A 27,741-nucleotide genomic window follows, 5' to 3' on the forward strand; every position below is an offset into this window, starting at 1 on the left:
TTTAAAAACAACTATCCTCTCTGCAAACGAGCAACCTTTGTACACGTCTGACACCTCTGGGGTTAATACCAGTAAACCTGCGAAAGCAATGGGATTCATTAGATGCGGACACACGGTTTTCTCCAGGCACTTTGCTTTTCGTTAGGGCTCCACGCTTCAGTGGCCAAATCAGAAAAATGACAGCGCCTGCATCTGGTTCCTTAGTTCTGCCACCGTCTTGGTGGGTAACTTTGCAGAAGCGGCTCAACATCTGCAAGCTCCTGTCTCCTTGTGTACAAAACGGTGATACTGATGTACACCCGTCCTGTCCACCCACCTTTGAATGGCACGTTGTGACCCTGGGCCACAGCGGTGCTGTCAATTTGTGCTGCGTAACCGAGTGTAATCACTATTGTTCTGGTTGAGTGAGTAAAGCTGATGAAGAATTTTTAGATGAAGTGTTTTGCTTTCATTTCCTGCTGGAAAAAAATGGATTCATTGCAAGAGAAAGTTTAAAAGGGAACGTATTTGTCTTGGTTACGATCACCTCTGCCGCCTGGCTGCATATGAGAATTTCTGGTCAAAACTGGAGAAGTCTCCACTGTACATCAAAAGCAAAGATGCCGAAGTTGGGATTTGTTGGGTACCACAGCACCCAAGCGGTATCAGCTGGCTTAGATGTGCGTTTTTGCTTGGAAAGCTCTGCTATGGCACTGAACACCCACCTAGCATGGGCATCAAAATCCAGGACATGGCAAATTCAGCTCCGAGTCTTTGGTTTATGCCAAAAGATTTAAACCTAAACTGAGATTTAAACTCTCCCTTCCCTTTCATTAGCATCCTCTGAGGTGCTAATGTTTCTGGGCTATTCTTTCATATATTGGACTTCCCACATCACTGATGAATATAGTGCTGGGCTTAGCATCGACTCTTGCACGGCCTCAAGAGAAGCTTATTCATTTCTGCTTCAATTTTTAATTAGAGGAAAGTCATCTACACTGGTGACGGTCATTTTTCACTAAATCTATTTAATACTCCTTTCATCTACTCATCAAGAATTAGCAGAAAGAAGGCGAGGAAGCAAATCTCAGCTAAAACAGAGAGCTGGAAAAGGGCCAAAGCAAAACGGGAGTTCACCTTAAAGGAGCAGTCAGGAGTAATTTTCAGTGTAGCACACAAGTGCGTGTCAGCAAAAATAAATGGAAGATTCGATTTTAACCAGGAAAAAACATACTGAAAGGGGAAATAAGTGGAGTAATAACACATAATTCTTAGGCCTGTTTTGTTACCAGGCCATTTGTTTTCTGTCACTTCATGGAATCATAGAATCACAGAATAGTTTGGGTTAAAGGGACCCTCAAATCTCACCCAGTGCCCCCCCTGCCATGAGCAGGGACATCTGCACCAGCTCAGGTTGCTCAGAGCCCCGTCCAGCCTGGCCTGGGATGTCTCCAGGGATGGTTCAGCCACCACCTCTCTGGCCAACCTGGGCCAGGCTCTCACCACCCTCAGCTCAAACAATTTCTTCCTCATGTCTGGCCTGAATCTCCCTCCTTTAGTTTAAAACCATCACCCCTTGTCCTATCACAACAGGCCCTGCTCAAAAGTCTGTCCCCATCTTTCTCATCGGCCCCTTTGATTAAATGAGAAACCCCCCAAATCTGACCCACAACTGGGAGTTACACAGCAGTACAGACGCTTAAAATTAAGGCAGATTTAAAATTCATAACATTGTCTGGCAAACAGCACTGGTGTAAATCTCTGAAAGCCGGGTGGATAAAAGGGCTAAAAAGTCAGGAAAAGGCTAAATCAGCTTTCTTAGACCTTGGCAGCACAGTGGCTGCGGGCAGATGGGGGCGGCTTCGGTTCTGCTGGCAGGACGTTTTATTAATAATTCTGCTCTCTACACACCAACTTGCATTTGCACGGGCTGGGAGAGAGGCTGGCGAGGAATGTAAATCTTTCCTTTTTTAAGCTCTTCCCAGGAAATCAATCTCATGCTGTCACCTTGTGCGTGCACCAGTTGGTCAGTGTTGAACCTGGTCACAGAGGGGCTGCAAAGATCCTGGAATTGCTGTGAGTCTTCTGCAAACAGCCGGCCAAGAGATGAGAGTTGCCTTAATTATCCTTCTCCTGAGGGACTTGTCAAAGCACACACTCACTCAAACATCAGTGAATGCAAAAAACAGCTTCACTTCAAGGCACATGTGGGAAAATAAGCTCTGGGTTTGTTTTGTTTGGGTAAGTGCGGTCAGACCCTGCAGGGATCATAAATGTGGCCAAGAGGTGTGTGGACACGCGGCTTCGGACCAGCCAGGGAAAAGTGCAGCCCCACGGGTAGTAAAGGCAGTTCCAAGGGTTATCAGCTGAGACTGCACCTAAATCTTGTGCCTTTGTGGTCGCTTTGCCCATTTACGAGCCCCAAACAGTAATGAAATGGCAAACTGGACTCGCTAAAATGGCAACTGGGGTCCTTGAAAAGCTAAATTGCCCCACACACGATCCTCTGCACCTGTTCTGCCACCTAATCCTTCCAGTGGCTCCTCTGGCCCTTCCATCCAGTTGACAGAGAACAAACTTTATCCTCCTGACCTAAAACAGTGGGCTGCGAATTAAAAACCAATCCGTACGCTCAGCAAGCTGAAGCTGACAAATGGACTTTGCTGCTAACTTGGGCAAGACCACACGGGAAAGAGCCGAGCAGGCTGGGGAGGGATTTAAAATGCAACACGCGTGGCTTGGGATCAGTTAAAAAGTATTGACTGTCAGTATGAAATATGTGCTGGCGATAAAGCCAGCACTTCAGACACACTCTCAGACTCTTCTTCATTACTAAGACTTTATTCCTCATCAACTCGATAGAGCCTGAGGTTGTAACACATTGTTATTAGGACTTCAAAAAAAAAAAAGTAAAAACTCAATGTGTGGTTTTACCAAGAGAGACTTCAGTGTTGTATTTAAAGCAATAAGCAGCCTTGGGGAAAAACGCTGCAATTTCCACAGTTCCCCAAAAGAAATTTGGGAGGGGGAGATAGGACTTTTTAGTCCTTTAAACTGATTGAGCCCCACACTGAGAAACTCTTGTTGATGTTACAACACAACATTACCGCCTGATAGACCTAATTACACACACACAGAGGGGAAAAAAGAGGCAGGAAGAGCTCTTGGGAAATCAGCAGCTCGCTAATTACCAGAGCATCTTCCCAAACGCCAACCTGACCGAGTTCTCGGCACGCCGGGTTCGCACGCTGCAGTTCCTGCTCCCGTGGGGCTGCGAGAATAAATTGCGGAGTTGTCACGGCTCGGTTCAAATCCCGAGCTGTGCCCCCAGCTCTCCTCTCTGTGCCGATGAAATTGTGGGAATACCTGAGGTTCTCCCTCATTCTGCATTTCTAGAAGGAAGAGCCAGGCTGGTCTGACCTGTGGATGCTCGTGGAGTCACCGCTCTGCAAATGTTCAGTCACTGAGGTCCTTCTGCAAATACCTCAGCACGCCTATTCCTCCCTGCTTACACCTCCTTTTGCCCATCTCCCTATAAAATCAGGGAAATATTGTTTCTTTCTCAGCATATTTGTGAACAGAGCCTGGCAATTTTAAACTTAGAATCCGCCAGAGCTTAGCACAGCAATAAATAACCATTAGGCAGCAGGCGGTGACACAGACTGCACTGAATTTTCCAGGAGGAAAATCCACAGAGATCCTGCGTGCGCTACATTAGAGCTCCCAAACTCACTCTGGATGCTCCCACACTTGTCCTTATTCTTTTTCCTCATTAAACGATGGGTCTGCAGAGTTATGGCTGTTGTGTTACCCCACAAAATTCCTGCTGTGCCAGAACGAAGCACCATACCCACCTCTGTCCCTCCTGATGAACAGCAAAGGATGGCAGGGAGTGCGTTAGCGGCTCCTGTGCTTTGTCTGTCCGGTCTTGAATAGACGGTTTCTATTGCCAGGTCTTTTCTTCACCAGCACTAGAAATAAAATAAAAGAAAAAAAAAATCATTATTTATTCATTTTTTTTAAAAGGAGAAGCAGAAAATTTTGCTCAAAAAAGGAAAATACAGCACATTCCCCTCCTTCAGAAAAGAGTTTCAGGTGAAATGGGAAAGAAATGAACACAGAACAGCCCTTCAGCGATGATAACTTTCTACTTCCTAATGCTCTCAAAGAAAAGGATTACACCCCAAATCTCTGATCGCTTCGGGAACAGGAGCATTTGGAGGATTTTCCTTCTGCAGTTGAACGAGGAGAATAAATCTATCAGGTGCGTGCTTTAAGGTACGTTTGAGAGCAGAACTTTCAAAGGAGCAGATGGAAAATTCGCTCTGAAATGCTTCGCATGCTACAGCCTCAGGGATCATCACGAGGGATTTGTACCATCTCGAGAGCTCAGAGGTACAGGCAGATTCTCCCAGGCGAAGATCAACACTGCTACATGCACTGGTGGTAAAAGGGCTTGTAACCTGTAAATTCAGGGGATAAACTGTATCCCCAGCTTTACGAAGAATTTCTCTAAACTAAGGAGTGTTCACCACATTTGCAGCTCCACAAAAAGCCAAACCTGCTCCCCATCTGCAGCTGCACGTGTTGGGTAATGGGGTCCCGGACGAGCCCTCTGAGAAAGGCCCTTCATGTGCTGGTCCAGTAAAGTCTTTTGGAAAACCACGTGTGCTGGTGATATTAGGGGAAGTATCACGTACATTCGTCCTGATCTTCTGCTCTTAGAGGTTCCTTGCTTATCTTGCAAGTAGATATAATTTTGACACTGGTTTTACACCATACTTGCTACCTTCTCTCCAGCCTGGTGTCCTCCTGCCCTGAGCAGTGCTCCCAGTACAGCATCATTTCACCCTACAGTCTTCACAAACTGCAATTCAGAAATCCTTGGAGGGAGAAGAAAAAGACACACTGTATGTGCAAATTAGCCCAATGTCTCACACAGATGGGGCACCAGCCCACAACCCACATTCCCACCTTGGAGCTGCTCAGTGCCAGGACCTTTAGGCTCTCCAGGCATGAAACGGATCAATAACACTGCTGCAACTGCCAAAAGGATCGTTATAATCAGCACAAACCCTTTAAAATGGAAGAAGGTAGACTGAGATGAGATATAAGGAGGAAATTCTTCCCCGCGAGGGTGGTGAGGCACTGGAACAGAGAAGCTATGGATGCCCCATCCCTGGAATTGTTCAAGTTCATGCTGGACGGGGCTCTGAGCAACCTGGGCTGGGTGAAGGTGTCCCTGCTCATGGCAGGGGGTTGGAACAAGATGATCTTTGAAGTGTCTTCTAACTCAAACCACTCTATGATTCTATTCCATGGCTGTGGAGCCCCAGCAGGCAAGGTCAGGATCAGACCTTTCTCAGAAGGAATCCCCTGTTCTGAAGTTCCACGGCAAGAAAACCCAGAAGCAGCAGCATCAGCTGATAAACCCCAGCAGGGAAGTCCTCAAGAAGCACATCGGTTTGTACTTCTGCTGGTGTTTTTGGGAGCTTATGACAGGTGAAGAGAGGACTCGATACGCAAAAGAGATGGTAGAGTTAACTATTCCAAGTGTGGAGGAAAAATGGAGTGCTGCTCCCTCTTGGGAGGGAAGAGAGATTCAAACCTCATCTGCACAATGTCCAGGTTCAGAGGCCCCCAGAGGTCATTTCCAACCTAAATGATTGTACAGTTCTGTGTTTGGGCCTCTTAGGTGGCAATAATTCAGAAATGCGAGCAGAAACGCGGAGTCGGGATGTCCTGGGTCTGTCCCCAGCTCTAACATTCATTTATTCAGATGAAATTCCTAGACAGCAAAACTGCGTCTGGTTTTCAGAGAGGTGCGGGGACACAGTTTGTGCAAGGTCACCCCAGAACCTGCACCAGCTTGGGGTTCACTCCACATCTAATTGTCCTGTCCGCAAGATCATCTGTCTTCCCAGCCTGCCTTTTTCTAGCGGATTCCTTCTCTGGTGCCTTCTTGCTTATTGCATAATGCATTGTGAAATCTACTTTACATACAGAGCTTTTAGCTCTTAAATGTATTATTTAGTGTTGTTTTCTGATAATAAACCAGCCCAATTGTTTTATTTATTCTTCCAGGCCACACAAGCACTTCTCCGCACAAACACCCAGCTTAGCAGTGAATCCTTTTACATTCTGTGGTACGAAACAGCGAAGCAGTCGGGATGCAAAGTTCACCCCCTTCCAAATCTCGGAGCAAGGGACCACAGGGCAGCATTTTACAAGAAACCTGGTAAATCCGCACAACCACACAGCAGCTGATGTTGTTCTCCTCGTCACATTCCCGTTTATAAGGAGTTTTTGGAACATGGGAAGCAAACCGAGGAAGCAGGTGCTTTGCTCCATCGTGTGCGGCGGCACAAGCTACTCAAGGAGTAGGCGGGTGGCTGATCTTTTGTTCACCGCTAAAAGGGATAAATCAGGTGTGGGGGGAGGGGAAGGTTATTTTTGCTTTTACCTTGAAGCAATTAATGAACAAGAACTGTCTTGAGGTAAAACCACAGACCCAGGCGCTTTACGTGGTACGAGAGAAGCCCGCAAAGGTCAGCTCGAGGCAGGAGGAGAGGGCTGGCTTTCCAAACGCTGACTTGGGGAGGCAGCTCCAATCCTTGGTGTTTCTTTGTGGTTTTCAGCCCTACATAGCTCAGGCACATTATTTTCCCCAAGGCAAAAATACAAACCTCTCTCACCTCCCTAAAACACCATCGTGACCACTTCCTCAGCAGCAAGTAAGCACATGGTAGAATTCAGGCTAGTGTTCTCTGCTAGATGCTTCAGGTCATAATAAAGCACAAATTTACAACTTTCTTTGTGCTGGGTAAGTTTCCTGAACAGCACAGAAACACACACAATATTTAACAGCATCTCACTTAGCAGGGTGGGTCACTATGGAAAATAATGTGTCTTTATGGGTGTTCTGGAAAGTCTGCAGTGAATAAGGAGGTTCTGGAGACTGAGCATCTCCATTGAGGGGCCTCCATGAAGCATGAAACCATACAGGTGGCTTCTCAGTGACATCAGCAGGCAGGGGACAGGTCAGCAGCCAGTCCCCGTGAGGTTTCCATCCATGGAAAGCCTAGAGAAACCGGGGAACCCCGGCTGCTACATCCCAGCAATGTGCAGTGACATTAGATTTGTCAGCGCTACGCAGCCAAATTAACGTACCTTTCCTCCTCGTTTAGCTCTTCCACCCGCTCCCCATTCATATCCGTGTCTAACATCAGCTTTTCACCTCCTCTCGGAAAAGCCTTTGATGCGGGGGGCGGGCAGCCGCATGTCGTCTCATTAGCAGGCGACGGCCTTCTGCGCTTTTTGGAGATCGCTTCATCACCACGCCGAGCGGGGGCCACTCCGTCTCAGACAGCCCAATCGATCACGCCAAATAACTAAATTACCTGACACGCCGTAATCGCCCGTATTTATATAACGGGCGAGTTCTTATCCGACACAGTTCATTACGAAGCGAGTTAGAAATTCAGATGCATAAACACAACTATTGCCAGGGCTCTGGACAAGCTCTAAAGAGCATCCTACGGGCCAAAGTCCCTCTCTTATTACCAGACACGAGTCACAACAGTCCCAGTTAAGCGAGGGACATTAAATGCTGCTATGCGACACAGTAGGAACCCAGTGGCTTGATCAATCTGCATCTTCACCATCTGCAGAAGTTTTAGGAGAAAGATGTCACCGTGCCACACACCATCATGTCATCATCTCCGCTGGGCTCATATAAAAGCTGTCCCCCCCTTAACCATGACAGCATCCAAGACCCATGACTACAGCTATACTGGTAGCACTTCTGCATGGGCAGGCTTTGGACTGGGCATATTTATGAAGATTTGGCCACATACAGGACTAGAAATGCACTTTGCACAGAGATGGAATTGCAATAACTGCTTCTGGAGAAATCACACCTCCAACAAAACCCAGGTCATGAGGCAAAAATATACCTAAGGATATTCTGCCTTTTCTAGCCTCTGAGAAAGGTTCATGATTGTCCTGCTCCCTCCTTGCCCATCACACAAACAGTCACAGCTTTACTGGTCCTTCTGGGTTGCACCACACGATGTTTTCCTCTTGTTTCTTTCTTGACTTCTCCAGGAGTAAATTTCACTCATCAAACCAACACCACATCTTACTAAACCTTTTCTAAAGACCTGTTTCAGTGGTGGAACAAGTTGTGGTGAACACGTCCATGTGGTATTCTCACCCCCATCTGTTTAACCTCCCCAGGGCACGGCCTAGAGAAGATCAGGTTTGTGACCACCTGAGGGATCTGGACAGATGTAAGTCCATGGGACATAAGATGCATCCCAGTGTCCTGAGGGAACTGGCTGATGTAGTTGCCAAGCCACTCTCCATGATGTCTGAGAAGTCCTTGCGGTGACTTCATCAGTGGACAAAGGAAGGGCTACGGATGTCGTCTACCTGGACTTCTGTAAAGCCAGTGACATGGTCCCCCACAACATCCTGCCCTCTAAACTGGAGAGGTGTGGGTTTGATGGGTGAACTGCTCAGTGAACAAGGAACAGGTTGGATGGTTGCACCCAGAGAGTAGCGGTCAATAGCACAATGTCTGGATGGACACCAGTAACAAGTGGTGTCCCTCAGAGGTCCATACTGGGACCAGCGCTGTTCAATATCTTCATCAATGACACAGACAGTGGGATTGAGTGCGCCCTCAGCAAGTTTGCAGGTGCCACCAAGCTGAGTGGCGCAGGTGACACACCTGAGGGACGGGATCCATCCAGAGGAACCTGCACAAGCTGGAGCAGTGGGGCCATGTGAACATCATGAGGTTCAACAAGGCCAAGGGCAAGGTCCTGCACCTGGGTCGGGGCAACCCCGGTATCAGTCCAGGCTGGGGATGCAGGGATGGGGAGCAGCCCCAGGAGAAGGACTTGGGGTGCTGGGGTGGGACATTGGTCATGACCCGGCCATGTGCGCTGGCAGCCCAGAAACCACCCATGTCCTGGGCTGCGGCCCCAGCCCCGTGAGCAGCAGGTTTGGGGGGATTCTGCCCCTCTGCTCCGCTCTGGTGAGACCCCCCTGCAGTGCTGGTCCAGCTCTGGGTCCTCAGCACAGGACACACATGGAGCTGCTGGAGAAGGGCCAGAGGAGCCCCAGAAATGATCCAAGGCTGGAACAGCTCTGCTGGGGGACAGGTGAGAGAGTTGGGGTGTTCAGCTGGAGAAGAGAAGCTCCGGGGAGACCTTAGTGCGGCCTTTCCAGACTTAAAAGGGGCCGATGAGAAAGATGGGGACAGACTTTTGAGCAGGGCCTGATGCAATAGGACAAGGGGTGGGGGTTTTAAACTAAGAAGGGAGATTCAGGCCAGACATAAGGAAGAATCTTCTACAAGAGGGTGGTGAGAGCCTGGTCCAGGTTGGCCAGAGATGTGGTGGATGAACCATCCCTGGAGACATCCCAGGCCAGGCTGGACGGGGCTCTGAGCAACCTGAGCTGGTGAAGATGTCCCTGCTCATGGCAGGGGGGACACTGGAGGAGCTTTGAATGTCCCTTTTCCACCCAAACTATTCTGTGACTCTTTAATTCTCTCCTTAAAACACTCTGAGAACACCATTAAGTGTATCTACAGATCTCCCTCCTATGCAAGTCACCCACTTGCTGGCAGAAGCGATACAGTCTGCACCATCCTTGGTGTAAAAACACTGGTGGCGTAAGTGCTGTGCCAGAGAAAGTCCCCACCTGAAAACAAGAGGCGCCACTGGGACGGACCTTTCAGGCAAGATCTCTATCAACTAAAGCAACGTTATGACGGCTGAAATAAAGAAATCAAAAGTAATTACCACAGACTTTCAAAGCAAAGAGGTGACTCAAGCTGGCCTAACAAAGCAGATGTTTGCAGTTCAGTGAATGAAAGCCTGCACAGGACACTTGCACCGTACAGGTTCAGACATGCAGATGTGGCAGCAGCAAAACACAACACTTCAAAATACACAGAAAGAATGAAACACGGTGCCTGAAGCTCGTGGGTGTGCATAACGAAGTTATTAGGCAGGAGAAGAGTGTATGATAGAAGATAAGCACTAGCAGAATGCGCAATAATTGAATTTCTACAAAGCGAAGTCACCGCTCGGATTGGAAATGCTGGATAATTCGATACACGGTGTGTGCTGTTCTGCCACTGGGGCTTCATTTGCAAGGTATTGTAAAGAAACAGAAATGACAACCCCAGTCTCAGGCTGTGTGGCCACAGGAGACTAAAACCAGCCAGTCCCTGGGAAAGGCAGATTGGGAGACACTAAACTCCACTCAGCACATGTGTCCAGCACAGAAACCGCTCCTGTCCTAACGGGGAGGGAGAAAAACATACAGAAAACATGGGGGACAGATGGAGTAATCCAGGCCTAGTTAGAAAAGGCAGAATTACACCACCCTGTTTAACAAAGGCTTAAGAGAGCGGTCAGGGAAAGAGGAATCAAAGGAACTTGGCCAAAGCTGGACGTGAAGGAAGGACTTAACTTCTCACCTGCGTAAGGTAGACTCAATCACCGAGCAAGATGAGATGTGTTTTGGAAAGGCACAGGTTATAAAAGTTAAGCTAAGGGTTGGACTGAGTCTGCCTAGAAATAAGTTGATCAATTAAATATACCCACTCGCTAACTTTTAATAATAATTATTTTTATAATAATATTAATAAACATAGAATGCCCTGAGTTGGAAGTGACCCACAAGGATCATCGAGTCCAACTCCTAATAGTATTTTAATATTTTCAATAATTCCTTTTAGCATTTCTTAATATCTGAAACTTAACAAGAAAAAAACTCACCAAAACCATCAATAACAAAAGCCCTTAGTCTTATAAAATTCCTGTCATATATATAATTTGCATATTATTTTGTTTGGACTCTTCTGGTTTTGGATGCACCTGGGGCTCAAGAGGCACCAGGAACCCACAATACTCCAGGAACCATGAGTGTTATCCCATACTGACACCTTTTTTTGCACTCTCACATGTTACGCTGTTACACAGCCAGGCAGAAAGGGACCTGGGGGGACTAATGGACAGGAAGCTCAACATGAGCCAACAGTGTGCCCAGGTGGCCAAGAAGGCCAATGGGATCCTGTCCTGTATCCAAACCAGCGTGGTCAGCAGGACAAGGGCAGTGACCCTTCCCCTGTGCTCTGCATTGGGGAGGCCACACCTGGAGTATTGTGTTCAGTTCTGGGCCCCTCAGCTCAGGAAAGAGATTGAAGTGCTGGAGCGGGTCCAGAGAAGAGCAACAAGACTGGGGAAGGGACTTGAACACAAGCCCTATGGGGAGAGGCTGAGGGAGCTGGGCTTGTTTAGTCTGGAGAAGAGGAGGCTTAGAGCTGAGCTCAGCACTCTCTAGAACTACCTGAAGGGCAGTTCTAGCCAGGTGGGGATTGGGCTCTTCTCCCAGGCATCAGCAATAGGACAAGGGGCCATGGGCTTCAACTCTGCCAGGGGAAACTGAGGCTGGAGATTAGAAAGCAATTCTGTGCAGAGAGAGTGGTCAGGCATTGGAATGGCTGCCCAGGGAGGTGCTGGACTCACCGGCCCTGGAGGTTTTTCAACTGAGATTGGACATGGCACTTAGTGCCATGATCTAGTCAATGGACTGGAGTTGGACCAAGGGTTGGACTTGATGATCTCTGAGGTCTTTTCCAATCCAGCCGATTCTGTGATTCTGTATTTCTTACTGAACCGCCACTTCACGCCTCCATGGTGGCCACTGTTGAGGAATACACTTTGGGATCCTTCAAAGTAAAAGGTAATTCTGCCAAGTCTCAGGGTTGGGAACTTGGGGATATTAGGAAGAGTACGGCAGGACTGTTCAATGGCTGCAAACTTAATGAGCAAACCCAGCACTTCTTTTGACCTCAAAAATTACTTTTTAGGTTAAAAAAGAGGTCTTAAAATAAAAAAAGCAGGATGAAATGCTTCAACCAATGGCGCTGCCGCATGGAGCCTGTTCCTCAGCATCCCGGAGCAGATGTGCTGCACTCAAAACGTCTTTGTCTATTAAAACTGTGTCAGCTTCAGAGACTCCAAAACTCCCTGTGGCATAAACAGAATTTCTAATGAACAGCTGCAGGATCCAGGAGTCGCTGCACAAAACGCAGCTGCCGAGATCATTTGCTTCGCCCCTTTCTCACCACTTCGCTGCCCGAATCTCACCTTCCCCTGGGGTCTCTCCTGTCCCCCTCTCCCACCACCCCACTGTGTCTTCCGCACCCTCCGCAGATGAGCATCATCAACCCATCGGTTTAATTCATCCATCTCCTTCACGCATCCCCGTGACCCACCTCCATCCTCCTTCTTCGCAGAAAAGTCAGCTAGAAACCAGTAATTTGAGGGCAGACGCCTGGCACCGGTTTCCTTTATTGACATGTATTATTTCCGAAGCCTGCGAGCATCTCTCACCTCCTTAGACCACATCTTACTGTGCCCCAACATCTCCTGGTCCAACAGAGCCCTGGAGCGCTCTCCTGCCTCTTCAAAGCTTCGCTGCCGTTTTGCCTCCTTGCACCGAGAAGGGAGGAATAAAGAGGAAAAACATTATCACGCCAAACCCTGTAATTCCGCCGAACATGAGAAATCCTCGGGGAAGGATTCAGCCTGAGTAAATTGAAACCCACTAATAGAGCTTTTAGCGTCGGCGCTGCCTGCCAGGCCAAGGCACCAAAGCGTGACTCCTCCTGTGAGTTGTGTTTTGGATTTTTGTTGTTTTATTTTCCCTTAAATCCTCTGTCTTTGAAACCAAAAACCTGTCCAGCATGCGGCCTGGTCTGAGGGCACTTCCCAGCTGCTCTCCCGAGCCTCATGGTGTCCTGTTCACTCGCTGGAAAAACAGCTGGAATGGTTATTATTAATAATGGCCCCTGTGATGCTCAGAACTGAACATAGCCCCACCAGGTACTTCTGGGAACAACGGCACAAATGAAGTCTGAATTCTTACTGTTTGATGCCTTTAATGTTCTTCAGGGCTCTCCGGTACCTCATAAACACCCTCACTTTCCTATTTTCAGGACATTTATAGGGAGTTAATCCTTTGGTGAGCTCTATCCTTCTAATTTCAGTGAAAACAGCTGATGAGTTCAAAAGGCATTGGAACAGTGACCAGATAAGACTGGATGCCAAAGTCCCATTTTATTAGAACACTCTAACAACGTTAAAGAGCGTGTAATGCTCAGCAGTAGTGTCTTTTTAAAGAAACCCTTATCAACTGGCATCGAACAGGCAGGCCAGCTAAATACCTTGTGGCTTTGAGGCAATCTGCCTGATGTAATCATGGAGCGTCCAAAAGCTTTAGCGACGAGTGGCGAGACTGGTTTTAGCGCTGAGCAGCTTAAACCAGCAAAGTTAATGGCTTAACAGCTTCCCTGGATCGGCAGCCGGACGGATCTTCACAGCTGGCAGGGCTTCCAACAGTTAATGTTCCCTGAGAAAAATTCAATTCCCAGAGAAACTGTGTGTTTTGGATGTTGTGGATACCCTGTGCACATCGGAGATCGCCCAAATAATCCTCACCACACGCTGTCCCGCCTGCCCCTTCACAGCAGAAGGTGAAGAGAATCCAAATATTAGCAGAACGGGTACATTTGGGAATGCTGAAAGTACTTTGGCCAGGATAGAGCAGACTTAAAAATACTCCAGGCAGAAATCTCCAACGCACAACAGCTATTTTTGCTGGGTAAGTGCGGTCAAACGTCCTCAGAGCAGCTCAGGAACAGGCAGGGGACACTCTGCCAGATGAAATAATCTCCTCCAGCACAAGCTGCTGTCTCCAAACCATCATCCCAAAGATCAGCCCATTTCCAACTCACACCAGCTTCAGGGACCGTTTGCAGAACAGATGGCGAGAAGTCCTCATGGACAAGGAGGTCGCAAACATCTTTTCTGGCCGTTTGCATCGGTTCTTGTGGACGGAAGAGCAAGGCCTCATATCTCTTATGCTTTCCATCTCACTAACGTCTCAGCGGCTTGAGCCACAAACAGCTCAGATTGCACAAAAATATTGCAAGGGATGGCACAGCCATCTCCCTTTTATGCTTAATAACATAATGGCATGGGTAGTGCCTGAGTTAACTATGGGCATTCACTGGACAAAAGCTGCTCATGACCAGGGAAAATACCTGATGCTCAGCCAAGAAAAGGGGAGATGTTCCCAGAGCCCAGGGAACAGACACTTTAAAGGGCTCGGTGACACAGCCACCAACTTATATCTGGGCAGGAAAAACCCCAGGTTCCAGTGTAAGTTGGGGAATGACCTGTTGGAGAGCAGCGTAGGGGAAAGGGACCTGGGGGTCCTGGGGACAGCAGGGTGACCATGAGCCAGCACTGGGCCCTTGTGGCCAGGAAGCCAATGGTACCTGGGGTGGGTTAGAAGGGGGTGGTCAGTAGGTCAGAGAGGTTCTCCTGCCCCTCTACTCTGCCCTGGGGAGACCACACCTGGAATCTTGTGTCCAGTTGTGGCCCCTCAGTTCCAGCAGGACAGGGAACTGCTGGAGAGAGTCCAGCGCAGCCACCAAGATGCTGGAGGGAGTGGAGCATCTCCCGTGGGAGGAAAGGCTGAGGGAGCTGGGGCTCTGGAGCTGGACAAGAGGAGACTGAGGGGGGACTCATTCCTGGGGATCAAGATGGAAAGGGGGAGTGTCAGGAGGATGGAGCCAGGCTCTTCTGGGTGACAACCAGTGACAGGACAAGGGGCAATGGGTGCAAACTGGAACACAGGAGGTTCCACTTAAATCTGAGAAGCAACTTCTTGGGGGTGAGGGTGGCAGAGCCTGGCCCAGGCTGCCCAGGGAGGTTGTGGAGTCTCCTTCTGTGCAGACATTCCAACCCGCCTGGACACCTTCCTGTGTAACCTCATCTGGGTGTTCCTGCTCCATGGGGGGATTGCACTGGATGAGCTTTCCAGGGCCCTTCAACCCCTGACATCCTGTGATTCTGTGAACTCCACCACAAACGTGCCGCACAGATGGACATGAAGGCATCGGCTTGGAATGAAGTCATTAAGATAGGCACAAAATTCACAACTCAGTTTGACCCACTGTACAGAATCCAATAAAAATAATAAAAAAGCAGGAGGACGGCTATATTAGATCAAACCAATGATCCATCCACTTCGTCCCCTTGCTCCTGAGTGCTCATTTCCAGCCACTTTGGTGCAAAAACACTCGTTAGTCATAGCGGCAGAACAGCTTATTCAGAACAATTTTTCGCTAACCACTAACAAATAGGGGTTGCGTAGGCCTTTGAAGAACAGAAGCTGGCCACCAAAATAATTTCTTGAAGCAATTGGCCATGTACATTCTCATCTGTACAAAGTTCGAAAAGGAAAAAAAGGAAAAGCACATCAGGCTCTTGGTTTCATAGCTTTTGGCAGCAGTGAGTTCCACAGCTCAACTCCGCACGGGATTTCCTTTCACCAGCTTCAGATACAAACCCTCCTAATTCAGTCTGTGCCCTGTTCTGCAGCATCACCCCGCTCTGCGGTGACGGGTACCACAGGACTCTCATCGCTACGGAAACGGAGGAACAAGAGTGAGAAAGACAGCGGTACAAGAACTGCAGCCTCACCTTCTCTAATCCCACCACGTGCCACTCTCTCAACTGAGCAGCACGAATCCTTTCAATCCTTGCGAGCATCAGCCTTGACAGAGCAGTCAAAATCACAGAATCACAGAATCACAGAATGGACTGGGTTGCAAAAGACCTCAGAGATCATCCAGTCCAAGCCTTGGTCCAACTCCAGTCCATTGACTAGATCATGGCACTAAGTGCCATGGCCAATCTCAGTTGAAAAACCTCCAGGGCCGGTGAGTCCAGCACCTCCCTGGGCAGCCATTCCAATCCTGACCACTCTCTCTGCACAGAATTGCTTTCTCATCTCCAGCCTCAATTTCCCCTGGCAGAGTTGAAGCCCATGGCCCCTTGTCCTATTGCTGATGCCTGGGAGAAGAGCCCAATCCCCACCTGGCTAGAACTGCCCTTCAGGTAGTTCTAGAGAGTGCTGAGCTCAGCTCTAAGCCTCCTCTTCTCCAGACTAAACAAGCCCAGCTCCCTCAGCCTCTCCCCATAGGGCTTGTGTTCAGGTCCCTTCCCCAGTCTTGTTGCTCTTCTCTGGACCCGCTCCAGCACTTCAATCTCTTTCCTGAGCTGAGGGGCCCAGAACTGAACACAATACTCCAGGTGTGGCCTCCCCAATGCAGAGCACAGGGGAAGAATACGAGGATCCTACTGCCAAGGGGACAATTTCAGCAGAAATGTGCGCTTTTGCTATCATCTCACCCCTCCTGATGAACACCCTGGTTCTCCAGCACGCTCCTTTTCTGGACCAGCCCTCCCTCTCTTTTATCCAACCTCTTTCCATTCCACTCATTTCCCAAATTTGTAACGAGTCTCCATTTTTTTTTTTAATTGCTCTCAATATGTCACTCTATATTACTCAACAGCAGATTTATTTAAACGTGTCAATGCTGCTGCTTAGGAGATCTGGCTGTGCTTTACAATGTAAACCTGCTTGAGAATCAAGTGTTCCCCTTCCCAGCGCTCCCCGGAACGTCTGGATCATCGGGAAGTGGGAGGAAAATAACAATAAGTGCGACTCTAAAGGCAGTCAGACCACTGGCCTGCCTAGGAAAGCTTCGCCAGAGATCCTTTAAAATAAAATGAAATAAAACAATACCACAAACCACCCGAGAAGAAGAGGAATTCTGCCAAAAAACCCACTTGATTTTTCTTCTCGGTGAGGAGCCAGTATCAGGTGCTATTTTGTCTTCCATTTTCTGCCTTGTACCCACCAGTTTCAACAGGAGCCCATCAAGTAAATGATCATCAAAAGCTTTGAAATGAGTCCTAATACAGAGTTAATATCAGCTTTCCCCAAGCAGCAAGTTAATTTTAGGTAATGGCCTTCAACCGTGCTATAAAAGGCCTGGAACACCCAGGTGAGAGCATGTTCTGACCTTTAAAATTAGATTTGGGTCTTAGAGAAAGAAGATAACGTGCAGGTAAAGCACATGCTCAATGTTTTCTGCGTTTCAAGCTCTCCAACCAGCAATGGTGTCAAGATTCAGTCATTGCCCCCGTGGACTCCAACCTGCACGTTCACGGCGAGTAACTGGAGGGTCTAAAGGCTCCGCGCGCAAATTCAGCGAGAGGCAGAAACGGTCCCAAAATGCTTATGAAAAACACAGCGCAAAACCAAGAAAATCTCTTCTTTCTGCAGCCCACTGAAGCAGAATAAATCCAAATGAATTACCTGCTGAGCGGCCACCGACAGATGCCGAGTCTTCCACACGTTCATCCAGGGCTCAAATCCTGAGGTCGGGTCCACGGGCTTGTCTCCACTTGAGGTGTATTTTACACATTGTCCCTAAACTGACCTCATCCTCTGCCCCCAAATCTCCGGCTCCATCAGCGCCCTGGATCCCTCCAAGCCAGGCTGGCTTAGGGGGAATTCATTCCCATCAACTGATGCCACCACGATAATCTCCAGCAGCTGCTTATTCCAGATTTGGACTGAAAATCACACCCAAGGAACCAGGTTCACAACCTTGGGAACTGATCCTACAACCTGAGACAGCCCAACTGAAGCCAAAACTTGCAGCAGGACCAGAGCGGCTGCTGATGGGTTTCCAAAAATAACCCAGTTCCATTTCTTCGGTGCCTGATGTCCATTTACTTACAGCCACCTAAAAATAGCCCTTCCCATTTGGATCGATGGAGGGAGCTGAGAGAAGTGAAAGACGCTCATCACTCTGCACACACACAAAGCTAAAGGAGACAAGATACTTTAGAAAAGCAGCATAGGGAACAATCCCGCACTGGCCCCGAGAGAGCCAGCTGGATGGGTCTAATGATTCTTCTCCAGCAACAGCTGTGATTGGGTTTATTTCCATTTTATGTGATTAAAAAGAAAGAGACAGATAAAAGGGAGAACAAAAAGTCCAAGATTTCCAAAGGCACTAAAAATGAAATAGTTTGTATTCACTTGGCACCCTACCTTGACAGCATTTTATATATGATAGCCAAGCAGTCCTCAATAACCCGAAAGGAAAATGCAAGTAATTTATAGGCAGGGAAAACAAGGCATGAAAATGTGAAAATACCGACTCAATCATCAATAAAATCAACAGCAGGAGGAGGTTGAAAGGGCAAGTGTTCCTGACGCATTTTCCTATATTCATGCCGCCTCTATTTATTCTTCACGGAGCCAACGTAATTGTTTCCTTTGCCTGGCAAGCGTAAATCAATGCCGAAGCCTTCGGTGGCTCCTCACAAGGAGTCACAGCCCATTTAGCTGATAAAAGTTACCCGGTTTTCAGAGCCTGTTCACACCTCGCAGGGAACATGCACTTTTTTAAAATTTAAAAGTACAAGTTTAGCAGCAGGACGCCTGAAATTAATCCCTTTATTTAAACACTAACAACTTTAAGTGTCTCTAAGCGAATGTAAAGGCTTTATTAGCTCAGGCAATGAAAACTCGCGAGCAGCCAAGACGAGACGAAGCCAAGGTTATCTGCAGTAAGTTTCCAAGCATTAACTTTGACAACACGAACTCGCTCTTGGGAGTATTCATACCTCGGAGGCAGGAATAAAGAGAACGACAATGCAACTGGAAAGGCGGATGGATGGATGGATGGATGGACGGATGGACGGATGGACGACCGGGCTGGAGGGCTGGCCAGAGGAGAACCTGATGAAGTTCACCAAGGGCAAGTGCAGGGTCCTGCAGCTGGGGAGGAACAACCCCAGGCACCAGCACAGGTTGGGGTTGAGCTGCTGGAAAGCAGCTCTGCAGAGAAGGACCTGGGAGTTGTGGGGACAACAGGGTGACCATGAGTCACCAATGTGCCCTGTGGCCAAGAGGCCAATGGGACCTGGGGTGCATGAGGAAGGGTGTGAGCAGCAGGTCAGGGCGGTTGTTCCTCCCCCTCTGCTCTGCCCTGGGGAGGCCCCATCTGCAGTTGTGGGTCCAGTTCTGGGCTCCCCAGTTGAAAAAGGACAAGGAATTACTGGAGAGAGTCCAGCGGAGGGACACAAAGATGCTGAGGGGTCTGGAGCATCTTTGTGATGAGGAGACTGAGAGAGCTGGGGCTGTTGAGCTGGAGAAGAGAAGCTGAGAGGGATGTGATCAATGGGATCAATATGTCAGGGTGGGTGTCAGAGGACGGACCAGACTCTGTTCAGTGGTGCCCAACGCCAGGGTGAGGGGCAACGGGCACAGACTGAAACACAGGAGGCTCCATGTGAACATGAGCAGAAACTTGTTTGCTGGGAGGTGCCAGAGCCTGGCCCAGGCTGCCCAGAGCGGGTGTGGAGTCTCCTGCTCTGAGACATTCAAACCCACCTGGACTGACCCGTGTCATCTGCTCTGTGACCCTGCGTGAGCAGCTGGGCTGGACTGGGGGATCTCCAGAGGTCACTCCAACCCAACCAGGCTGGGATGCTATGAACCTTCCTGGAAGCCATTCCCATGGCCATGAAGGGCAAGAGGGTGACTGGGGACACCACACAGGTAATGTGGGCAAACTGACCGATCTGATTGTCTTCTGGAAAAAGCCACTGGTTTGGCAGTTGACGTCGGTTACCTTGACATTGGCAAGGTTGCTGATGTCATCTCCTGTGACTGGCTATACAGGAGAAAAACAAATGACTGGAACAGGAGCCCAGAGAAGTGGCAGATCCTGCACCCCCGTGATGGTCAAACCTCAACAGGACAAAGCCCTGAACAGCCTCATCTACCTCTGCAGTTATCTCTACTCTGAGCAGGACGTTGGCTTAGAGACCTCCAGAGGTCCCATCCAACCTGATTTGTTCTATGATTCGAAGATGCAAAACAAAAGGTGAAAATCTTTCCTAGAAATATCTTAACTAGATAAAGCTGTAATTGTATAATAAAAAGAACTCTTTGTAAGCTCTTCATTGAATGGATGACATGGCGACACTAGGAGGTCTCTCAGCACACTGTGCTTCCTCCTCTCTGACATTTACATCTTGACAGAGGAATATATCTGTTCAGTTAAGATATATACAAATTTCACATTAAAATTTGAGGTCCTTTAGCGGTGTCATAAGACTTCATACCTGTAGGAGGTGATAAAACATTCATGAGAACAACACTATGAGATTAAATGGGCTGGGCTGACATTAAAAGGTGTTTTAAGATCCACCCTTTTAAGGATTCCTCTGCTCCCATCTCTCTTGCTCAACCACTACGTCAACATTTCCCCAAGTCCTTTCTTGTGTCCAACACACAGAGGGATACACAAGGTGTGTGCATCTCAGACTGAATCCATTCCGGTTGCTTTAGCGGGATGGAAGAAGAACGGATCAGACGCTGCCTTTGAGTTCTGGGTGTCACCAGGTTTTAGATTTATTTTCAAAAAATGACTTCTGTTGTTACTGGAAAATGCAACTATTGAGTTTCACCCAAATTGAGAGCTCCTCTCGGGTTTTCCTTTCACCTTACTCTAACAGCTGTTCTTGCCAAAATCCATAGGAAAGCAAAAATCTATAGTTCCTAGATACACATTTTGAAATGGTTTCGAAGTGCAGAGCAAAGTTTTCATCCTTAATGTGACCTTGTAAGTCGCACAGATACCTTCCTGATTCTGCTGGTCCTGATCCAGATGAAAAATAAAATCCCCAAGTGAAAAAAATCACTGGTTTTGCTGACCAGAATTACCCGACCTAGCGAATATCAGCAGCCAAGGACACAGGATAACACACCGGAGTGGAAATCACAAGTGCTGGATGCAGTTTCCTTAAATCCTCCGAGCCTTTGCTTCTCTGCTGCAACAGCCATTTAAGTGCTGATAAACTCACTTTTAGATCATTCTCATAAAACTGAAGGTCAGCAAACGATTTTGTAATTAAGGCCGTTGCATAATTCTCATCCTGATGCACAACTTGAGCCTGCGCCATGAACAGACCAGGACTGGAAAACTCCTCCTGCTCCACCAGTTCAGAAGGCGCCTCTTGCCCTGGGTGGCTTTGCAAATGAAGAGTGAGCAGCTGCAACCAACCAGTTCTCAATAATCCATCTCTGCATCTAAAATGCTCCTCTTTTCAAAGTCAATCTGAGGAAACGCACTGATCTTGGCCAAAAAAAGGTCTCTGATATAGAGAGGACATTCTAATATCAACCAGTGGAGGGCAACCACATATGTGCACAACAGTCAGCGTCCTACTGCCTGATACAGAAAAAACCCACTTTCTTCCCATTCCCAACTATCATAGAATCATTCCAGTTGGAAGAAACGCTCAGGATTGAGTCCAACTGTAACCCAACCAACTCTAGCACTAAACCATGTCCCTAAGAACCTCATCTAAATACCTTTTAAACACCTCCAGGGATGGTGACGGAAGAGTTTAAGTGTTTTATTTATGTCTATGCCTTTCCTGGGCCACCTGAACAGCATCCCCCAAATGACAGAGTATATTTACCTGAAATTAGGCAACAGAGACCCTGAATTCCACAGCTCCTCCTCAGCAACAGTTCTGCTCTTCTCCCCACTTGTGAGAAGGGCCTGCTAGGCCACACAAGAAACCACACAGCAGAAAAGCAACACATTTCAGCATAGAACCACCTGGACAAGATCACTGGAAGAATTTTACCACCTTTTTAATTATTTTTTTCCAGATATGAGGCTTGAGCTACAAGGGGCCACCCAAACTACACACAGAAAACAGCAGCTGCGATGTAGCAGGGACAGATCGGCACCTGGTTTTCAGCAAACAGAATTCTTACCCAGCTCAGCAATCTGTGTGGGATGTAAAGGCGGCAGGTGAAAGCTGGATGGGTTCTACGCCATGAAGATAAACCACAGTGCCTCTAACTCAGAGAAGGCAGCAGCGCATCCCCTCCGATGGCAGCTTCTTTCGTGCTACCCTTAGATGAAATGCTAAAGCAAGCTGTTATCTTCAGAGAAAACACAGCATGGCAAATCAAATAATGCTTTAGCGAGACGCAATCCAATAGTTTCAGCTGAGTGACTGTTTGAATAGTCACAATGTCTCAGTACAAAGACAAGTTGAGCGTCAACAATTCCAAAGTCCAGCCCAAGCAGATCTTAAGCAAATAGAAAATGGAATTCTGATGTTCCTTCATGGCCCCAGCAGGCTCAGAACCCTTACGTGGTCCGACCAAGCGTGTCCCTGCCCCAACCAACCTGGGGGTGAGCAGAGCGGTGCTGCTCGCTTGGCTGAACCGATAACCCCCCGCGCTCGTCCAGACAAGTCGGTGGCTGTATGTGCCGCTGACCTAAGGAGAACACATCAGTCACAGCTGGTAATTTGAGCACTGGAAGCAAAGAAACTGCTCATGAACTGGCTATAAACAGCGGAGGGACTGGGGATATTTTCCTCCTCTTGTGTACACTGTGTGTCGTGCTTGCACAAACCCTTCGGAGCCTGCATCAGCCTGCTCTGATGAGTCAAAATAAACAGGAGATGGAGGGGAAAGCGTTCAGGAGAGCCCAACAACCGTCACTTTCGTACCTTAGGGCAGGATACCCTGCAGTAATGTCATTCCTCAGCACTCAGCTGGAAAAGCCACAGAAAGGCAGGTGTTTGTGGGAGAGGCACCGGGTGAGTCGGCTCCTCACCTTCTCCTTTCTCCCCATCAATATTTCGACAGCACAACGCACCGGTGTGACGGGGTGAGACATGGTGACTCACTCGGTACGTGAAATGGAAAGTCAACAACCCAGTCACCCCTGATTTTTAACGATACTCATTTCTTCATCATCATTACAGTCTTCGTAATAGTCACTTTACGAGCTCAGCTAATCTGGGATGCTGTTGCATCATCGCCTGGGAGAATGTTGTTGATAAACAATCATCAAAGAGGGAAAGAAAAAAAAGAGGCAAACGGAAATCAGTGCTGCTTCTCTGGCCTCCAAAGGATCTTTCTGCACTCAAACCTGTTTTGGTCATGAGGTTTTTAATTGGCAATTTGGCTGCGGGTTGTGCACAGCACCCAAGGCAGAGTGTTGCAGCAAACTTCTGCTGCGTGCCAGTAAAACATCGCGGCTTTCCAGCCAGGGCTGGTTTTCAGAATCATTATCACTGGAAAAAGGGGAAAAAGGGGCTCTGTGGTTTTGGTTCAGCTGCTGTGACCCCAAGGCTGCACCAGGACATCTCCTTGTCCTCTGGCCCCAAGTCCAGCAGGTCTAATCCAGCCACTTTCATGCTCTTAAACCTTCTCACCTTCCTTAACACTGATTCCTGGTTGTACCAACTTCTGGACCCTGGCCGGGGATTGTGTGGGTCAATCAATGGCAGCCGGCCAAAGCCACTGTTGGGTGGGTGACACCAAGTCCCTATGCCCAGGAGTGTCCCCTTGTGCACCAGTGACCAGGCTCCTGACCCTGAAAATCCTGATGTTACACTGGTCCACAGCATTTAATAACAAATAAATACCTGTGAAACACATGGGAAGGGTTATCACTTCAGCACGAATAAAGGAGACGCTGACGTGACAGGGAACTTCACTTCTCACCTTTTGAGGGGATGATTCCGCTCTGCTGGTTTGTAAGAAATCCAAAACATCATTTATCAAAGCAGCAACAAAATTTTCTGTCAAAGGAGAGACTTCACAACAAGGATGCTTTTGGTACGGGCGCATTCATGGCAAAACAATAGAGCAATGCGAATGGCCTGCGATCGTTTCTTTGCACAGAGCACCAAAAAGCTTTCAGCAGCTTTATAACATTAGAGCTGCTTATGTTTAACAGCTGAAATGAAAAGGTGGGGAGGGCGCGCTGCCCGGTGCCCTCTGGAAGCCGAGCTCATGATTGTGCTCTCGGTACCTTCCCCCGCCGAGCTGCAGGCACAGGGGAAGCTCCACAATTTGCTGAACTGGGTCCTTCTTTTGTTCCTCTCGCCTCCCCGCGTCCCCTCCATCCTCCCTTCGACACGCACAGATGGAAAGACTGACGATAACACGCCAATTAGGTTATTTGAAGCCTTGCACTAGCTACTCTAAATGCAGGCACACGAAGCAGCGGGATTCTGCCGGTGACATTTGGATCACAAATGAAGTCCCCAAGAGTAATAAACAATCAGGTAAAGAAATCTGGAAAGAAATTACCCAGCACACCTCGTCTTCTTGGCCCCCATGAGATCCATATAAAATGTGTTAATGCATCTGATTATGATCTAAATTATGTACAGAGGCTCCTGCCAAGCACTCTGTGAAGTTTCTTTATTGTGAAGTTGGAAGCTGTTTAAGAATGGTCCAGTCATCATGTTTCAAATTAGATTGGGGAAAAAAAAAACATTTTCCTCCTTTATTGCTGGCTCAGAACACGGGTTTGCGGGAGAAGGTCGATATGTGGCTTTTCTCTACTAAAGCAGGAGAAGCGGTGAAAGAACAAAAGAAGAATCAGTCTATTACCTGTCCTTGTATCATAAACCTGAGCTGTTTGGCTTTACAGACACATGTACAAATAACCGCGGTTTCAGCTGCCTTTCTAGGTGTGTGTTTTCCGAAAGGTGGGTATAAACACCATGGTGTTCTCATGTGCGCCTTCCTTGGACTGTACAATTTTGAAAGGGTTTCCGAAAATGAAGAGTTTGATGAGAACGGCCTGTAAAACATCACACAAGACTTTCACTGCACCTGTAAGGGCCGGCTGAGCTGTCGCTTGCTCTACCAGCAAATCACTGTGTTGCCCAGAGCCAGGTAAAAAAAGCCGGTTTTCTCCCCAGTATGCCATCCTTACCTTAGAGCTTTTTAAAAAACATATAGATACACACATCCCAGGTGTATATTCAATACATACAAGTCTGGGAGAGCACCCAGAGTTTTATAGGGCAAGCCTAACAACACTTGTTGTTAAAACTCCACCAACCCAACCTGCATTTTACCTTCTGTTGGCGTCTGATCGAGCCTTCCCTGCACCCATCAGCATCTCCTGCCACCGCAGCGCTGGTTTCCTGAGTTAGCAGCCAAGTCAAGGTCACCTTGCTCAGAGATGCTGGGTTTTTCTCAATAGGAGGGTCCCTGTATATTAAAGATCTTCCATCTATTAGCTCTGCCCTTCCAAACACATCGCTGCAGCAACAACTGTTTAAGCCTGGACTAAGCGCGGCCCTACGGAAGAGAGCTAGCATATAATAGCTCTTACATACTTATTTTGCTCTATCCATGCATATAAATAGATACACACACACACATATATATACATATGCCAGCTAGCTGTCTGCACCTCCTCTCAAGGTGCAGAGCTCATCTTTGCTATATAGGGCTTAACACTTCATATTCGTCGCTATAGTGCCCGGCATAACAGACATTTTGAGGTATCAACCTCACCCAGCCCCTCCGGTATGTCAAGACCGTCACTCGATCTGCACAACAACTGTTGGACGCATTTCATGTTGCTCCACGGGCTGACGTTCAAAGTTAAGCATCAGAAATCCACATTTAAGCCAAGCCTTTCTCACTCGGCCTGTGCGCTAGAGCCCACGTTCAAGCGGCTTCGCTTCCACCTCCAAACATCTTGATTTGCGCAGTAAGGAAAACAAAATGCAGAGTTTAAGGCAGACGTTAAGCCTAAATGTTGAACTGAGGTACCCTTGGCCTATCTTTTAGTATTCAATCCTGAAAACATCAGGCAATGAGGCAATTATGCGGGTGACCAACAGCTCCTGCCTGTGGTGAAATTCAGCGCAGGCGTAAAGACCAAACTTGGGAGTTAACCTGAGCCAGGCCTTGCTATCAGCAGATCAGCAGGAGATTAGGGATCAGAACTACCATTTCTAGCCACCGCGGTAATGTAGCGGTTTAAACACTAAAAAAAAATGCTTTAATGTAGGATCACAGGCTGGATTCCAGCCAGCCAGCAACAGCATTGCTTTAAAAGGAACTATTTATCTCTCTGAAACACTTACTAACACATACTAGGTGCTTGAAAATAAAGCCTTCGCTAAACAACCAGATTTTAAACTCAAATTCTGCGTGTTGGCATTCTCTTCTGCTGCAGGTAAGACTGATTCCCTTACACAGCTTCCTTATTTTCTCTCTTTTTAAGGAAAAAAGAGCATTTTCTCTTTCAGTTTAACTTTGAGCCAAGACCACAGCCTGGTCTCAAAGACACGAGATCTTTTGAAGTCCAAGTCAGGAGGCTCTCACAGGAGCTGAGCTCGAGGGCTGCTCTGGAATTAATCAAAAATGATTTACTCTCTCACTCGAACAAGGCAGAAGAAAAACCCCAAACCCTAGATGTACAGATATGTGGTTGGGGATGGGGAGATAGCTAACAGGCAATTTAAATGAGTGCCATTAAGGCTTGATTGCCACGGTCCCATAAATTAAAGACTGTCTTGCATGGTTGGATTTCCTGGAGGAAACCACCAGCGCAGTTGCTAAGTCTGCTGGAAGCGGTTCAGCCCAAGAATATACGGAGCAGATGCTCCAAACGTGACACACAAGGACACGGCGTTCCCGGAGAAATCTTCTGACAGCAAGTCAAACCAGGGCTTTGAACCGGTCATGCATTGTTGGAGATACAGCTGGGAGTTTTTCACAGATTAGCAGAGTTTAAAGCAAAAAGGGACCTTGAGAGCACCTAGTCTGCTTCTTGCCGCATCACGGGCTGTTACATTTCATCCACGTTTTCCTAAGAGCGGGAGTTAGATCTGGCAGCCAAATCCCAACTTGAGTAACCGTGGCAGCTCCCAGGAACAATCCACGTGCTACTTCTACTCAAACACTCCAGCTGCCAGAGCAGCTTTGCGTAGGATGAACTGTCTCTTGGTGCCTTCGTGTCCCTCTGCCAGAAAACGCCGCTCGCTGGCATGGGCAGAGGTGACTCCACGCTCCAGCCACTTCGTTTCATGCTTGACACTTTTGCTCGAGCCCAAATTCATCAGCAGCTTTGACAACACTCCAGAGAGATCAGCACAGGGCACAAAATCTCATCCTCTGGCTTCATTGCAGGAGGGAGAGGAAAACTGGAGGAGAAACGCGCTGCTGGCAGCGGTCTCTACCTTTACAGTGAGATTGCCCGTGTTCCCAGGCAGCCACATGCCCCTGCAACAGCTGAGCATCACACCCATGGACTAATCCTTACACAGTGAACCCACCTGGGTTACAAAGCTTTTGGGGACAAGAATCCGCCCAATGAATGATGCTAAAGAAGAAAAATGTTCAAATCACACAAGTAGTTTCACAATCCAACCCCCCCATGGAGCTGGATTTGGATCCCAAGGCCCCCAGACACGGACCCGCGAGCTCGGACCATCGGTGACATTCAACACCGCTTTTAAAATCTGAATTTAAACTGCTGAAAGAAGAATATTGTGAAACGCCGCTTCTTTGCCTGCAGTTCTGCCAACTGAGTTTGGCTAGAACTTTCAGCAAACAATAGATGATGAAATAAAAGAGCTGATGGCCAAAAAAATATGCAAGGGGTTTGATGAAGAGTCCATGGGTGACACTGGACTGGCGCTGCTCAACTTTTCCAAGCTTTCCCCACCTCACCGTTACTTTAACTTGACTATGAGGAGAAGGAAGAGGGTTGCTAGAAGGGTACACAGACGTTTTGGTAAATTGTGTTAAAATACAGTGAGGGAAAAAGCAATTTAATGCCAGGCATGGAGCAGACTGACACTGCAGGGATTACTTGTGCTTTACCTTCTGTTCCTTGGCTCAGACCTGTCCAGCATCACACAGACTGCTTCACTGCTTTTCTTCTTTCTCCCAGCGCTGATCTCCAGGGTTCTTCTCCTGTTTAACAAATAAACACAAGCA

At 48.0% G+C, this 27,741-nt stretch overlaps 1 protein-coding gene across 6 annotated transcripts in view; it reads right to left on the minus strand.

Moving 5' to 3' along the window:
• EXTL3 (exostosin like glycosyltransferase 3) overlaps positions 1 to 27,741 on the minus strand; it is a 133,933-nt gene that overhangs the window by 37,542 nt on the left and 68,650 nt on the right. For 3 of the 6 annotated variants that reach the window (XR_014183715.1, XM_082049112.1, XM_082049111.1), the window contains 2 exons: positions 27,625 to 27,717; positions 3,834 to 3,950 (listed from right to left, as the gene is read on the minus strand). The gene's annotated coding sequence lies outside the window, so the exon portion shown is untranslated. Of the gene's footprint in view, positions 1 to 3,833; positions 3,951 to 21,735; positions 22,082 to 24,857; positions 25,082 to 27,624; positions 27,718 to 27,741 lie in introns of those variants that run through there. The other 3 variants (XM_082049114.1, XM_082049115.1, XM_082049113.1) reach the window with 3 other exon arrangements.

The sequence above is a fragment of the Streptopelia decaocto genome (assembly GCF_964273445.1).
Source record: "Streptopelia decaocto genome assembly, chromosome: 3".
Taxonomy (NCBI): Eukaryota; Metazoa; Chordata; class Aves; order Columbiformes; family Columbidae; genus Streptopelia; species Streptopelia decaocto.